Raw genomic sequence first — 18,003 nt, 5'->3', positions numbered from 1 at the left:
TTCCCACGTTAGAAAGTCTACGGACTATAAATATGTATCTAGGGTTTATGAAATAAACAATAATCACGTTCACCACAAACCAATCTAGGCGCATCGCCAACTCCCTTGTCTCGAGGGTTTCTTCCGGGTAAGCATCATGCTGCCTAGATCGCATCTTGCGATCTAGGCAAGACACGTTTATTCGTTGTTCATGCGTTGCTCGTATCGAAGCCTTTTTGATGGCGAGCAACGTAGTTATCATAGATGTTTTAGGGTTAGCATTGTTCATCGTATCACATGCTATCGTCGTGCGACCCTTAGGCATCTAGCCGCCCTTACACCTATCTTAGGTGTAAGGGCGGCACCCCGCTTGATCATTGTTTAGTAGATCCGATCCGTTATGATTGCTCCTTGTTCTTCAAGGATTAGTTTAATATCTGCATGGTTAGGCCTTACAAACGGGTTGAAGGATCCGATGGCGCGTAGGGTGTAGTTTGCTAGCCCTAGACAGGATGTTCCGAGGATCAACTTCGTGTTGGTTTTTAGGCCTTGTCTAGGGTCGGTTTACGATCACCGTGCGTGGCCGCCGTGCTCAATCACGAGTAGGATGTTCCGATTATGCGGTGAAAACCCTAAATCGTAGTAGGTCGTTTTAGCTTTATCTTGATCAAGCAGGACCACCATCCGATCGTACACCTCGTACGTATCATGGGTGGATCGGCTCCTTGAGCCGATTCACGAGACAACCCGAGAGCCGATCGAGGCTCGTATTTAATGTTTACGTGTATGCCATGCAGGAAACTAAGCGAGGCACATCCAACACCTTCCCTGACCAGGTATAGGTCAGGTGGCACGCCCTTGCATCAGCATCGGACGTGCGTGCCGAGGCTTTGCGGGCCGTCGCTCGGAGGGACCAGGGCCAGCCGCAGTCCTGGGGGCCTCCCGGCTCTACAGTGTTGCCCGTCGCTGCTCGCCGATGGGTTTCTGACCGCAACACATTCTGGCACGCCCGGTGGGACAATCTTCGACACCAACCGCATCGCCATCTACATCTGAGATGGCGGAAGGCACTCCGACCAAGTACGAGGATCCGACCGAGGAGCTCAAGAAGAAGCATGACGAAATCAAGGCAGTCCTCGAAGCCGACCTCATCGGCTCTTTTCACGAACCCGCTCACATGGCATCGGTGGAAAGGGTTCTCACCGAAGGCGCGCTCGATGGAGTGGACCTGTCCACCCCGTCGGAAGAACGCACCAGGTCGCCGCGTCGAGAGATTAACTTCATGGTGGCTCATTCGCTGCACCGCCATTCTGAGAGCCTGGTGAACACTTTGGAGCGTGTCGCTCTGCGCGTGATCCAGGAAATCATGAGCCATCAGTACTCTCCTTCAGGACCAGCTCTCGGGACTCACCAAGGAGAGGTGCCACTCCAGTCCCGTCCACCGCTGCCGTTCGCATTGGCAGCACCAGATGTGCCGAGTTCATCGGCATACGTCATCTACAAGATCGGTGGTGACCCTAGTGACTACCAATTCTTGCATGAGGCGCCTAAGGAGATCCCTCACGGATACACGTGCGCATACGTGCCAGACTGCAGTAACTGGGCACTCTCGAACCAGTGCGCAACGAGCAGGGACTTCTGGAACAGCAGGAGGAACTTCGGGAACAGATCTTGAGAAGCAGACGTGGCTAGCTAAGTATGCCACTCCGATAAACCTCCAGAGCTCAGCTCCTGCAGTTGGCTCAGAGCTGGAAAAACAAGCATGACTGGCTAAGTATGCCACTCCGGCGAATCTTCGTAGTTCAACGCCCGCGACCATCACCGCGGATCAGATCCGTACAATCCCGAAAGACCAGTTCGGCATGATGCCGAAAAGGAGGACAATCGGCTATTCCAAGCCGTACCCCAACGAGTACGAGTTGATCCCGCTACCACCCAAATATCGGCTCCCCGATTTCACCAAGTTTAATGGATCGGATGGTTCCAGCTCCATCGAGCATGTGAGCCGATATTTGGCACATGCCGGGCACGATCTCAGCATCGGACGAGCTGCGCGTGAGGTTCTTCGCACGGTCCCTCACAGGATCGGCTTTCGGGTGGTACACATCGCCGCCACCGGACTCAATCCGGACTTGGAAGCAGTTGGAAGAGCAGTTCCACGTACGGTATCACTCGCAGGCTTCCGAGGCTGGCATTGCCGATCTAGCACAAGTACGACGAGCGCGGGGAAACAAGTGTCGGAATACGTCCAGCCGCTTCAGGACCATTAGGAACCGATGCTATTCGGTTCATGTGACTGAAAAGAAGCGAGTCGAGTTGGCGGTGGTGGGTCTCTCATCATCGATCAAGGACGTGGCCTCCCAAGCGGACTACCCTTCACCGGCGCACATGGTGCGTAGCCGTCGGCATATGAACGAGCGCCACCCGGATGTTTACCGAGATAAATTCAAGCGTGCGGTGGTCCTGGTTGAGGCGGATGAAGATGAAGGTGCTGCGGGAGATCAAGAGGTAGCAATGGCTGAATGGACTCGGGGCAAGCCCCGTGTCCTATAAATGGGTTAAGCCACAAGGTCCTCCAAAAGGGTTTGACTTCGACGTGACCAAAGCTGAGCAGATTTTCGACCTCTTACTCAAGGAGAAGCAGACTAAAGTTACCCGAAGGCCACAAGATCCCCACGGCACAGAGCTGAACGGAAAGCCATACCGCAAGTGGCATAACACGTTCACCCACGCCACCAACGACCGCAGGTGTGGCGTCGGCAGGTCCAAATGGCGATAGAACAAGGTCGTCTAATTTTCAGCCAATACGCCATGAAGGTCGACACACACCCCTTCCCCGCCGTTAACATGGTGGAGTGCACTTACCATGGAGGGTGCCAGCCGAGATTCTCGTGCAACATCAACATGGTCGGACCCGGGCACTACTCCGGTAAGGATGGAGATGAGGGCAGCCTGCTCTCATAGCAAGGACACAGAGGAAGCCGCTCCACGCGATCGGCTCCGTCACGATGGCAAGCGCTACATCACGGAGGGAGAAGTGAGGAACGTAAGATATCGGCCGACCTCTCTCTGATCACCTCCTCAACAAGTATGTGGGTCAATATGACCAACGCCGGCATTACAACGACGATGATGAAAGAGATCGTCTGGCTAGGGACGCCAGGAGACACCGTCGGCATGATCGCGACGAGGAGAGATATGAGCGCCACGCCAAGGAAAAGTCGAGAGAGCAAGACGATGTGGATAGGCACTCGGGACTGCCCCTTCTTCGGACACTCGCTGGGATTCAGGAATGAGCCGATTGCCTACAATCGGCAACCGCCCGAATGTCGACAAAAGAAGAAGGATGCAGCTAACGTGTCCGTGTTCAAACGTCTAGGGCCTCTCCCGCCTCGGAACAACCACGCTGAGTCCGCTCGGGTAGAGGATCTCGAGGAACTAGAGGACGATGATGAAGAAGACAAGTATCATCGGCCAAGGTGGTGCCCTGATGGGCTCAGCCGTTCCCAAAAGCGTAGGGTTCTGCGACTACGTGGGTTGGAGGAAGCCGAAAGGTTATACCTGCACACGTTGAGGAAGGCGCGGCCTGATCCGGCCGCTAAAATTCAGCGAACCCCGGACGAAGAAGGTCGGCCACAAAGGAAAGAGTGGCGCCCCGGACAAAAGAAAGCCGATGATGAGACATCGGCCGGCACAAACATTGTGTTCATCCTTCCAACGGAGTTTAGTGCTCCGAGGATTAGACGAAGCACTCCGTGGCACAACTTGACTCGCGGCCCACGACCGGTCATCTTCGAGAAGCCACGAGAAAGAAGCTACATGCATCCGAAGGCCCCGTACTTGCGAGGTTACATCAATGGGCAGCCTCGTCAACAAGATGCCGGTGGACACCGGAGCGGCGATCAACATCATGCCATACTCCATGCTACGTCGGTTGGGACGCTCTAGCTCGGATCCGATCAAGACCAATGTGACACCGAGCGATTTCAACGGCCAAGCATCCGACGCACAAGGTGTTCGAACGTGGATCCGACCGTAGGAAGGAAAACCGTCCCTACGACGTTCTTTATTGTCGACAGCAAGAGCACCTATGCTGTCCTACTAGGGAGAGATTGGATCCACGCCAACTGTTGCATTCCATCCACGATGCACCAATGCCTAATACAGTGGGATGGAGATGAAGTAGAAGTCGTCCACGCAGATGATTCAGCCGAGATTTCAACGGCTGGAATGAACGTTTGGGAGATGTCAGGCCAAGAGCCACTCTCAGGCATCAATTTGGACGACTGCGAGCGCATCGACGTGACAAAGGACGGGGTTAGGCTGGTTTTATCCACCGGCCTGACCGTGTAACAAGAGCAACATCTATGGACAAACGTGGCGATGCCGATCCATGTGATTGGCCCCAAAAGATCTATGAAGGAACATTGCAAAACCTTCCTTGAGCAATTCAACATGGAGGCCGATTCCAGCAATCGGCCAAAATTATCCTCACCATACATTCTGCCTGGGTTCAACGTCGATCTAATGGGCAATGGGTTTACGTCGGCTGATGAGCTGGAAGAAGTCCACACTGGTCCTAACAGCCGACGTTCACATTAAGTGCCTTGGCTAACCACAGAGCCGATATCAGCAGATACCTGGCAGAATCGGCTCGGGGGGCACCTAGTCAGATGAACACGTGCGATACATGTGCAGTGAAACATTGGGGGCCTGGGCCGATAGAAAAATCGGCCCGTAAAAAAAATTCTCATGATATACAGCCGATGCACGGACATCGACTTTAGAGCTAAGGAACCAAGCCGATGCACGGCCATCGACTCTAGCACAAATTTCATTGGATCTACCAGTTGCGTGTTCAAGACACAAGGAAGGTGATCGGCTCTGGCTGGCTTTGCGTGTCCTCATCTCTGTTTTCGCCTTGACTGAGGCTCGGGGTGCAGCTGACCTGGTAGATGCTCTGTTTTCAGAAGCCGATTGGAGTGTCATCGGCTGGTCCTGCGTTGCAATCTTCTTCGAAGATGGTGAGTTCTTGCGGAAGGAGACCACCAGGGCTGCTAAAAGGAATTTGAAAGGGAAGCCGTCATCATATACGGAGTCTGGACCATCCCACAAGAAGATGAAGGAGTCTGGATTTTTCAAAAATAAAAAAAAAACAGCCGATGAAACAGCCATCGGCTATAAAATTGCGAAGTATTACGGTCAGATATCAAATTACAGTCTGAATTTGAGAAGTGCTTGATTGACTGTCAAAAATTGGTATTTGAATCTGGCTTCATGGGCGTTTGAGGCGAAAAGTCCGATGCGTTGCTATCGGTTTTTGGTGCGGCAAATGGAAGGCTTTAAATTGGATGAATTGAGAGTCGAATTGGGAGAACATGTCTTATTGATTCAAAGGAACGACTTTACAAGAAAGAGCCGATGGCTCTCAAAAGGATCATCCGATTCCTAATACGCTGCTGCTACTAGTCCTATACTAATTGGCCCCTGCTCTAGGGGCCGTCGCTGTCCTCATCATCGCCATTGTAGCCGCCGCCGGTGCTGCTGCTGGCGAGCTCCTCGTCGCTACTGCCGTAGCCCTCGATGGAGGCTTCTTCCTCGTCATCATCATCCTCGTCGTCATCTGACCAGGCCCAGCCGCGAAAGCGCTTCGCCGGCAGCTCGTCAGAGGAAGTGTCACCTTCCTCTTCCTCCTCGTCGGAGGAGGTATCGTCCTCTTCATCCTCCTCTTCCTCTTCGCCGGAGGAAGCGGAGTTACCCCAAGAAAGGAGGTCGTCCTCACTCTCCGCCGCCAGTTCTCCGTCAATCAAGAACCGGAGATCGTCATCTCCATCGGTCAGGGGTAATTCCCCATCTGACCCGACGAGGGCTTCAGGTGGGTCGTCGGGTACGAAGTCGAAGTCCCACTCCGGCTCTTCCCATTGGTTGTGTTCTGGCATCGGCTCGCTTGAGGAAGAGGATTGGAAGGAAATAGCCGATGCAGCAGAGGAGGAGGATGAGTCCATGGTGGGGGAGGGCTTTTCGGTGTTCGATACTGAGAGAGAGGATGAAGAAGCGAATTACTCGATGCGGTTAAATAAAAGAGGGTATAGTGGAGATTTAATGTCATGACGGTTCTCGAGGACATGATGCCGAATCTGTCAATTCACGCAGAGAAGCTGAGGAGGCAAGGCGACATGATGAAAGACTCTGCGGCGGTTCTGCTCTGCCACGACATGACCCGACGAAGGAAAAACAGAGTGATTTTGGAATTGTCATTTCCAAAACTAGGGGGGCATGTGTTATCACCAGAATTTGACCGGATCAGAGGTGGGCCGCGATTGAAGATGGGCTTGAAGAATATATATGGAAGAAATACATGAATCAGCCTTGTATACAAAGTTTGGGCTAGTTTGCCCGTGTATCTGTACCATAGTAGGATAACGTGTCGGTTAGATGGAGTTTGGGCTCGTGCCCGGTTGGGATTATTCCCACGTTAGAAAGTCTACGGACTATAAATATGTATCTAGGGTTTATGAAATAAACAACAATCACGTTCACCACAAACCAATCTAGGCGCATCGGCAACTCCCTTGTCTCGAGGGTTTCTTCCGGGTAAGCATCATGCTGCCTAGATCGCATCTTGCGATCTAGGCAGTACACGTTTATTCGTTGTTCATGCGTTGCTCGTACTGAAGCTTTTTTGATGGCGAGCAACGTAGTTATCATAGATGTTTTAGGGTTAGCATTGTTCATCGTATCACATGCTATCGTCGTGCGACCCTTAGGCATCTAGCCGCCCTTACACCTATCTTAGGTGTAAGGGCGGCACCCCGCTTGATCATTGTTTAGTAGATCCGATCCGTTATGATTGCTCCTTGTTCTTCAAGGATTAGTTTAATATCTGCATGGTTAGGCCTTACAAACGGGTTGAAGGATCCGGTGGCGCGTAGGGTGTAGTTTGCTAGCCCTAGACAGGATGTTCCGAGGATCAACTTCGTGTTGGTTTTTAGGCCTTGTCTAGGGTCGGTTTACGATCACCGTGCGTGGCCGCCGGGCTCAATCACGAGTAGGATGTTCCGATTATGCGGTGAAAACCCTAAATCGTAGTAGGTCGTTTTAGCTTTATCTTGATCAAGCAGGACCACCATCCGATCGTACACCTCGTACGTATCATGGGTGGATCGGCTCCTTGAGCCGATTCACAGGACAACCTGAGAGCCGATCGAGGCTCGTATTTAATGTTTACGTGTATGCCATGCAGGAAACTAAGCGAGGCACATCCAACACCTTCCTGACCAGGTATAGGTCAGGTGGCACGCCCTTGCATCAGCATCGGACGTGCGTGCCGAGGCTTTGCGGGCCGTCGCTCGGAGGGACCAGGGCCAGCCGCAGTCCTGGGGGCCTCCCGGCTCTACAGTGTTGCCCGTCGCTGCTCGCCGGTGGGTTTCTGACCGCAACACATTCTGTTGTACTACTCTGAGCGATGTAATACTAGTGGAACGGTGTTTCATTGGTGTTATGTCAGACTTGCATACTACACCATGCAGTGGTATGTCGGGTCACCATAGTTGGTATCAGAGCAAATGCTTTGACCCTAGGATTAAAACCCTTTAAAGGAGACCTATAGGATTGGTAGTGTCTATAGGAAGTTGTCTTAGTTAAACCAAATATTCTTATGACTTGAGATGGGTATTCACTTGAGAATAATCCTGACACACTTGAGTCAAACTTTCCTACCTATCTTTCCTAAGTGAAGTTAAATAACTAATCCCAAGTATATAGCACACCATTAAGTACCTAAAACAATATATGAGTAGATCACAGTTGGTATACAACACATGATAGTCCAAAGAGAGGATACAACCATAAGGAAGATATCCTATTGGAATATGTGTACTGATGCCTACGGGAGCTTCTATTCTTGTAGACAGTGTTGGGCCTCCAAGAGCAGAGGTTTGTAGAACAGCAGCAAGTTTCCCTTAAGTGGATACCCAAGGTTTATCGAACTCAGGGAGGAAGAGGTCAAAGATATCCCTCTCATGCAACCCTCGCAACCACAAAGCAAGAAGTCTCTTGTGTCCCCAACACACCTAATAGGTGCACTAGTTCGGCGAAGAGATAGTGAAATACAGGTGGTATGAATAAGCGGTAGCAACGGCAGAAAAGTGCTCCGCCCGGGACGATAAACAAGCAGTAGTAATGTAGCGATAGTAACGCGGCAGTAGTAAACAAGCGGTAGTAACTCAGCAGTATTTAGGAACAAGGCCTAGGGATTACACTTTCACTAGTGGACACTCTCAACATTGATCACATAACAGAATAGATAAATGCATACTCTACACTTTTGTTGGATGATGAACACATTGCGTAGGATTACACGAACCCTCAATGCCGGAGTTAACAAGCTCCACAATAATGCTCATGTTTAAGTAACCTTTAGTGTAAGATAGATCAACGGACTAAACCAAGTACTAGCATAGCATGCACACTCGTCACCTTCATGCATATGTAGGAGGAATAGATCACATCAATATATCATAGCAATAGTTAACTTCACAATCTACAAGAGATCATGATCATAGCATAAACCAAGTACTAACACGGTGCACGCACCGTCACCATTACACACGTGCAGGAGGAATAGAACTACTTTAATAACACATCACTAGAGTAGCACATAGATAAATTGTGATACAAACACATTGCTATCATAAAGAGATATAAATAAGCACTTCACTACACCATTCAACAGTGAATAAGTATTCTGTGAAATCTAGCCTAAGAGACCCACACGGTGCACACACTGTCACCTTTACACACGTGGGACGAGGAGTCTCCGGAGATCACATAAGTAAAACTCACTTGACTAGCATAATGACATCTAGATTACAAGCATCATCATATGAATCTCAATCATGTAAGGCAGCTCATGAGATTATTGTATTGAAACACATAGGAGAGAGATGAACCACATAGCTACCGGTACAGCCCCAAGCCTCGATGGAGAACTACTCCCTCCTCATGGGAGCAGCAGCGGTGATGAAGATGGCGGTGGAGATGGCAGCGGTGTCGATGGAGAAGCCTTCCGGGGGCACTTCCCCGCTCCGGCAGGGTGCCGGAACAGAGATCCTGTCCCCCAGATCTTGGCTTCGCGATGGCGGCGGCTCTGGAAGGTTTCTGTGGGTTTCGTCAATCGTGTTCGGGTTTTCTGATCCAGGGGCTTTTTATAGGCGGAGAGGCAGCGCAGGAAGGTCGAAGGGGGGCCCACACCCTAGGGGGGCGCGCCCCCCCCCCCTTGGCCGCGCCGGGGTGTGGTGTGGGGCCCCCAGGGCTCCCCTCTGGTCCTTCCCGGGTGTTCTGGATGCTTCCGATGAAAATAGGAACTTGGGCGTTGATTTCGTCCGATTCCGAGAATATTTCGTTACTAGGATTTCTGAAACCAAAAACAGCAGAAAACGGAACCGGCACTTCGGCATCTTGTTAATAGGTTAGTTCCAGAAAATGCACGAATATGACATAAAGTGTGCATAAAACATGTAGATAACATCAATAATGTGGCATGGAACACAAGAAATTATCGATACGTTGGAGACGTATCAGCATCCCCAAGCTTAGTTCTGCTCGTCCCGAGCAAGTAAAACGATAACAAAGATAATTTCTGGAGTGACATGCCATCATAAACTTGATCATACTATTTGTAAAGCATATGTAGAGAATGCAGCGATCAAAACAATGTGTATGACATGAGTAAACAAGTGAATCATAAAGCAAAGACTTTTCATGAATAGCACTTCAAGACAAGCATCAATAAGTCTTGCATAAGAGTTAACTCATAAAGCAATAATTCAAAGTAAAGGTATTGAAGCAACACAATGGAAGATGAAGTTTCAGCGGTTGCTTTCAACTTATAACATGTATATCTCATGGATAATTGTCAATGCAAAGCAATATAACAAATGCAATATGCAAGTATGTAAGAATCAATGCACAGTTCACACAAGTGTTTGCTTCTTGAGGTGGAGAGAAATAGGTGAACTGACTCAACATTGAAAGTAAAAGAATGGTCCTCATAGAGGAAAAGCATCGATTGCTATATTTGTGCTAGAGCTTTGATTTTGAAAACATGAAACAATTTTGTCAACGGTAGTAATAAAGCATATGCATCATGTAAATTATATCTTATAAGTTGCAAACCTCATGCATAGTGTACTAATAGTGCCCGCACCTTGTCCTAATTAGCTTGGACTACCTGGATTATCACCGCAATACATATGCTTTAACCAAGTTTCACAAAGGGGTACCTCTATGCCGCCTGTACAAAGGTCTAAGGAGAAAGCTCGCATTTGGATTTCTCGCTTTTGATTATTCTCAACTTAGACATCCATACCGGGACAACATAGACAACAGATAATGGACTCCTCTTTTAATGCTTTAAGCATTTGACAACAATTAATTCTTTTCTCATTAGAGATTTGAGGATGTTTGTCCAAAACTGAAACTTCCACCATGGATCATGGCTTTAGTTAGCGGCCCAATGTTCTTCTATCACAATATGCATGCTCAAACCATTCAACTCAGTGTAGATCGCCCTTACTTCAGACAAGACGAACATGCATAGCAACTCACATGAAATTCAACAATGAGTTGATGGCGTTCCCCAGTAAACATGGTTATCGCACAACAAGCAACTTAATAAGAGATAAAGTGCATAATTACATATTCAATACCACAATAGTTTTTAAGCTATTTGTCCCATGAGCTATATATTGCAAAGGTGAATGATGGAATTTTAAAGGTAGCACTCAAGCAATTTACTTTGGAATGGCGGGAAAATACCATGTAGTATAGGTAGGTATGGTGGACACAAATGGCATAGTGGTTGGCTCAAGTATTTTGGATGCATGAGAAGTATTCCCTCTCGATACAAGGTTTAGGCTAGCAAGGCTTATTTGAAACAAACACAAGGATGAACCGGTGCAGCAAAACTCACATAAAAGACATATTGAAAACATTATAAGACTCTACACCGTCTTCCTTGTTGTTCAAAACTCAATACTAGAAATTATCTAGACCCTAGAGAGACCAATTATGCAAACCAAATTTTAGCATGCTCTATGTATTTCTTCATTAATAGGTGCAAAGTATATGATGCAAGAGCTTAAACATGAGCACAACAATTGCCAAGTATCACATTACCCAAGACATTATAGCAATTACTACATGTATCATTTTCCAATTCCAACCATATAACAATTTAACGAAGAGGAAACTTCGCCATGAATATTATGAGCTAAGAACACATGTGTTCATATGAACCAACGGAGCGTGTCTCTCTCCCACACAAGCATGATGTAATCCAATTTATTCAAACAAAAATAAAAACAAAAGCACACGAGACGCTCCAAGTAAAGCACATAAGATGTGGCCGAATAAAAATATAGTTTCAAGAGAAGGAACTCGATAATTTTGTCGATGAAGAAGGGGATGCCTTGGGCATCCCCAAGCTTAGACGCTTGAGTCTTCTTGATATATGCAGGGATGAACCACCGGGGCATCCCCAAGCTTAGACTTTTCACTCTTCTTGATCGTAGTATATCATCCTCCTCTCTTGACCCTTGAAAACTTCCTCCACACCAAACTCGAATCAACTCATTAGAGGGTTAGTGGACAATAAAAATTAACATGTTCAGAGGTGACACAATCATTCTTAACACTTCTGGACATTGCATAAAGCTACTTGGACATTAATGGATCAAAGAAATTCATCCAACATAGCAAAAGAGGCAATGCGAAATAAAAGGCAGAATCTGTCAAAACAGAACAGTCCGTAAAGATGGATTTTATTAGGCCACCAGACTTGCTCAAACGAAAATGCTCAAATTTAATGAAAGTTGCGTACATATCTGAGGATCACTCACGTAAATTGGCATAATTTTCTGAGTTACCTACAGAGAATTAGACCCAGATTCGTGACAGCAAAGAAATCTGTTTCTGCGCAGTAATCCAAATCTAGTACTTACTTTACTATCAAAGACTTTACTTGGCACAACAAAACATAAAACTAAGATAAGGAGAGGTTGCTACAGTAGTAAACAACTTCCAAGACACAAATATAAAACAAAGTACTGTAGCAAAATAACACATGGGTTATCTCCCAAGAAGTTCTTTCTTTTTAGCCATTAAGATGGGCTCAGCAGTTTTAATGATGCACTCGCAAAAAAAATAGTATTTGAAGCAAAAGAGAGCATCAAGAGGCAAATTCAAAACACATTTAAGTCTAACATGCTTCCTATGCATAGGAATCTTGTAAATAAACAAGTTCATGAAGAGCAAAGTAACAAGCATAGGAAGATAAAACAAGTGTAGCTTCAAAAATTTCAGCACATAGAGAGGCATTTTAGTAACATGAAAATTTCTACAACCATATTTTCCTCTCTCATAATAACTTTCAGTAGCAACATGAGCAAACTCAACAATATAACTATCACATAAAGCATTCTTATCATGAGTCTCATGCATAAAATTATTACTCTCCACATAAGCATAATCATGTTTATTAGTAATAGCGGGAGCAAATTCAACAAAGTAGCTATCATTATTATTCTCATCAAGTGTAGGAGGCATAGTATAATCACAACAAAATTCACTCTCCATAGTAGGTGGCACCAAAAGACCACTATCATTATCATCATCAGAAATAGGAGGCAAAGTATCATCAAAGAAAATTTTCTCCTCAATGTTTGGGGGACTAAAAATATCATGAAAACCAGCTTCCCCGAGCTTAGAACTTTCTATATCATTATCAACAATGGTGTTCGAAACGTTCATACTAATATTACTACTAGCATGCAAATAAGATTTCATAGGTTTTTTAATTTTCGCATCAAACAATCCATGTTTTAAATCAGGAAATAGAATAAGAAGCTCACTCTTGTACATTATGCCAAACTAGTGTAAACAAGAAACAACAAGATGCAATTGCAGGATCTAAAGGAAATAGCTTTGAGCACACACACGACGGCGCCAGAAAAATACTTTACCTGGGACCGTAGTATGAGAGCCTTTTTACCTTTCCTCCCCGGCAACGGCGCCAGAAAAGTGCTTGATGTCTACGGGAGCTTCTATTCTTGTAGACAGTGTTGGGCCTCCAAGAGCAGAGGTTTGTAGAACAGCGAGCAAGTTTCCCTTAAGTGGATACCCAAGGTTTATCGAACTCGGGGAGGAAGAGGTCAAAGATATCCCTCTCATGCAACCCTGCAACCACAAAGCAAGAAGTCTCTTGTGTCCCCAACACACCTAATAGGTGCACTAGTTCGGCGAAGAGATAGTGAAATACAGGTGGTATGAATAAGCGGTAGCAACGGCGAGAAAAGTGCTCCGCCCGGGACGAGTAAACAAGCGGTAGTAATATAGCGGTAGTAACGCAGCAGTAGTAAACAAGCAGTAGTAACTCAGCAGTATTTAGGAACAAGGCCTAGGGATTACACTTTCACTAGTGGACACTCTCAACATTGATCACATAACGAGAATAGATAAATGCATACTCTACACTTTTGTTGGATGATGAACACATTGCGTAGGATTACACGAACCCTCAATGCCGGAGTTAACAAGCTCCACAATAATGCTCATGTTTAAGTAACCTTTAGTGTAAGATAGATCAACAGACTAAACCAAGTACTAGCATAGCATGCACACTGTCACCTTCATGCATATGTAGGAGGAATAGATCACATCAATATATCATAGCAATAGTTAACTTCACAATCTACAAGAGATCATGATCATAGCATAAACCAAGTACTAACACGGTGCACGCACTGTCACCATTACACACGTGCAGGAGGAATAGAACTACTTTAATAACACATCACTAGAGTAGCACATAGATAAATTGTGATACAAACACATTGCTATCATAAAGAGATATAAATAAGCACTTCACTACACCATTCAACGAGTGAATAAGTATTCTGTGAAATCTAGCCTAAGAGACCCACACGGTGCACACACCTGTCACCTTTACACACGTGGGACGAGGAGTCTCCGGAGATCACATAAGTAAAACTCACTTGACTAGCATAATGACATCTAGATTACAAGCATCATCATATGAATCTCAATCATGTAAGGCAGCTCATGAGATTATTGTATTGAAACACATAGGAGAGAGATGAACCACATAGCTACCGGTACAGCCCCAAGCCTCGATGGAGAACTACTCCCTCCTCATTGGAGCAGCAGCGGTGATGAAGATGGCGGTGGAGATGGCAGCGGTGTCGATGGAGAAGCCTTCCGGGGGCACTTCCCCGCTCCGGCAGGGTGCCGGAACAGAGATCCTGTCCCCGGATCTTGGCTTCGCGATGGCGGCGGCTCGGAAGGTTTACGTGGGTTTCGTCAATCGTGTTCGGGTTTTCTGATCCGGGGGCTTTTTATAGGCGGAGAGGCGGCGCGAGAAGGTCGAAGGGGGGCCCACACCCTAGGGGCGCGCCCCCCTTGGCCGCGCCGGGTGTGGTGTGGGGCCCCCGGGGCTCCCTCTGCGGTCCTTCCCGGGTGTTCTGGATGCTTCCGATGAAAATAGGAACTTGGGCGTTGATTTCGTCCGATTCCGAGAATATTTCGTTACTAGGATTTCGAAACCAAAAACAGCGAGAAAACGAGAAGCGGCACTTCGGCATCTTGTTAATAGGTTAGTTCCAGAAAATGCACGAATATGACATAAAGTGTGCATAAAACATGTAGATAACATCAATAATGTGGCATGGAACACAAGAAATTATCGATACGTTGGAGACGTATCATGTACCAACACTTATTATGGTTAAGTAAGAATTATCCAGACATGTAATAGGAGTGATATCAAGTAATGAAGATATGTGTATAAGAAAAATATCCTACTAGAAGGTGTAAACCAGTACAAGTAATAGGTAAGTAAATTATCCAAACTTGTGAGACAATTGATATTAAGTGATATAAACAGGAGATATGAGATAGTATAGACCATGATGAGTCAATCATGGGAAATAAGGAAGAGTGATAGGAATAATATATGTCTACTTACATGGTAGAGTTGTTAATCATATATGATTCACTTGAGAGTCATTATGTGATGAGTAGAACATCCTAAACATTTAGGAGGAGAATAATAAAAAGCCAGTTGTTCAACAATATTGCAAGAATTGTGTTCCAAAATCATGGGAACTGTGTCAAGTACATCAGAACCCTAGTTACATGGTAAGAACACATGGAAGTATAAGAATTATGTTCCAAAAGTTATGTGTTTAGATTAACAATGTTAGAACTTAGACATATCATGTGAAGTCGTCCTCAACAAAATGGAAGCTAAGTTAATACTTCCAAAGAACTTTAGGTCAACTACAACTATTCCAGACCACTTTGTTTCAAGTTTATCTCTTTGCAAATGTGCAATTAAGACAAATGTTGAGACAAATAGTAGAAATCCAAATATTCGTGCTAAGTATCACGAGATAAACCTATATTATGTGGTGTTATATACTACACATCTGTAACACCCCATTTTTCAGAACTTGCATTTTCCTCCTACTTAAAATTTTGGACCAACAAAAACTTTTCATTGTATGCCTGCTAGAGTTTTAATTGTGTTCATGTGTGGCCTGGTCTTAAATTTTTCATTAGGATTTTTAAATTAGAAAGTTATCTTGGTTAATATTTTAGTACCTCATTTTAAATTAGTAGGGTTTGCCCCCTTAAGTGTTGACACCAACCCTAATTATTATTGTCTTTCTCCCTCTCCACCAAAAACCCTAGTTTTTGTTGTTGACCATCACCATCTTAAAAAGGGGGAACACTTCCCTCTCTTATTTGGATGATGCCATCTCATCACCTAGGGTTACACCACCAACACCAACACCCCTTATTTGTCCCTTTATTTTATTTTTCTCAACACATGTGCTTATGCACTTGATACCAAAACTTAGCACATGCATTGGCATGGCTCCCTTCTCTCTTCTCACCCCTGCCCCTTTATTTTTCTCTTCTCTCTTTTTCTCTCTTGGAGTTTGGCCGAGAGGTAAGAAGAGGGGAGACTTCCCCCTCTCTTCTCTTTTCTTCTCCCTCTCTTCTTTCTTTGCTGGTTTGGGCCGTGGCCGACGCCACCTCTCTCTTTTTGCCCTGGCCCAACCCTAACCCCTCTACCTCTCCCCTCTCTGGCCCAAACACCACCGGCCCCTCTCTCTCTCCCTCGCGCCCAAAACCCTAGCCCTAAAATGCACGCGCGCTACGCTGGTCAAGCGACATGATGGCACGGAGCCTCGCTCGACGCGCCATCATGCCTCGTCTACCGCGCACCGCCTCGGCTCCCTCCCATCGCTGACGCTCCAGGGCGACGTCACCGTGGGGCCAGCGCTTGATGCCAGCCCTTGCGCGCTGGTTGGCCATCGCCACCGCCCCTCCCACTACCGCGCCCCTCTCTGCCTATAAAAGCCCACCCAGAGACACGCCTCTCCCCCTCAGCTCCCCATTCACTATGCCGCCAGGCTACCTCTCCCACACCCTGGCTGCTCGAGCAGCAGCTCGAGCCGCTGCCACCGCCACCTGACGACCATCGCCGCCGTGGTCACCGTGAAGGTGACGAGGAGGAGCCGTCGACGACGCCACTCCCCTGCCGCTCCCCCTCTTACCTTCATCGCCAGCACCACCTCCTACCACCCCTAACCCTCTCTGTTGCCCTCTGCCTTGCAGATCTACAGCGGGGCGACGACAACGACGACGCACCGGCGACGCCCGTGACGCAGACGCCGCCAAGCAAGGCGACGCCGACGTGTCCGAGCACCGCCAGGACGTCCACGAGCTGCACACCCACGCCGCCAAGCCACCTACGTCGAGCCACGTCACCGCAGGCCGCCGGTAAGCCCCTGGCCACCCCTTTCTTCCTCCACGCCGGCGAGCGCCTCGCGCGCGTCGTGGACACGACGGCTCCTGGCCGTCGGATCCAGATCCAGCGGCTGCATGGGCCATGCAGCCACGCTGGCCATGCACGGCCTGGCCCGCCACGGGCCCCGGCCCTTTTTCCTTTTTCTTTTTCTTTTTCTCCCTTTTTCTCCGACCACCGGAGAGCCCCACTGGGCTGGCCCATCTGCACAGCACCGCACGGCCCAGGGCGTTCCCGCCCTTTTTAATTATTTGAAATTTTGTAAAACAGAAATTAAAAATGGAAATCTGCCAGTGTACTGTTTTGCTAATAAAAATAGTTTGGTAGCTCCGATTTACATGATTCCAATTGCATTAGAACCAGTATGAAATTATCTTTCAGATGCCACTGGCCTTGTATTTTTAGGATTTTGGTGCGATTTTTTAATAATTAAAACTTGATCTCTGTTTCTGGTTAGTATTTTGAGCCTCTAAAATTGAAAAATAAATGTTTTTGAGTGATTCCAATTGTGTTAATCTTGTTTTGTTACTGTGCATCTAGGAAAAATACCAGTAGCCCCTGTTAGTGATGTTTCGTCTCTGGTTATGATTGTATGTGTGTCACATGCAATAATAGGGTTAGAGTTTGATGTTTTTAATTAAACTTTGATACTTTTTGTTTATCAAAATGACCAAACCATGTCTTTTTTCTTCCAAACTACTCCCCTGCATATTTTCATCTTTCATTTATTTATCCTTGGTTCTTTAGTTATATGTTGATTGTATGCATCGTTTACTTTTGCGACGCTAGATACAAACTGTGGGGACCCCGGACTAGCTGTCCGAAATTCCCTGTTATGTATACAGTTCACGATCCCATGATCAGTGTGTCGTGAACACATAACCGAACTGATATCAAATTACACCATCCATTACAAAGCGGAATAAGAAAATTACAACATGGTCACATGACCAATACTTACATAATAGCCTCGAAGGGCCTAACTAAACATCAGAGTAGCATCATCACTTCAACAACGCAGTACCCAAGTCATCTGCCATAACCCTACAGGCAACTGACTGGGAAGACGTTCCTAGCTCGCATAGACGTCGCCAACTCCTTCTTCATCTGTCGAATTCCTCCAAGTCTGG

Source organism: Lolium rigidum, chromosome 6 (assembly GCF_022539505.1).
Source record: "Lolium rigidum isolate FL_2022 chromosome 6, APGP_CSIRO_Lrig_0.1, whole genome shotgun sequence".
NCBI lineage: Eukaryota > Viridiplantae > Streptophyta > Magnoliopsida > Poales > Poaceae > Lolium > Lolium rigidum.
Note: the sequence above shows the minus strand (reverse complement) of the source record.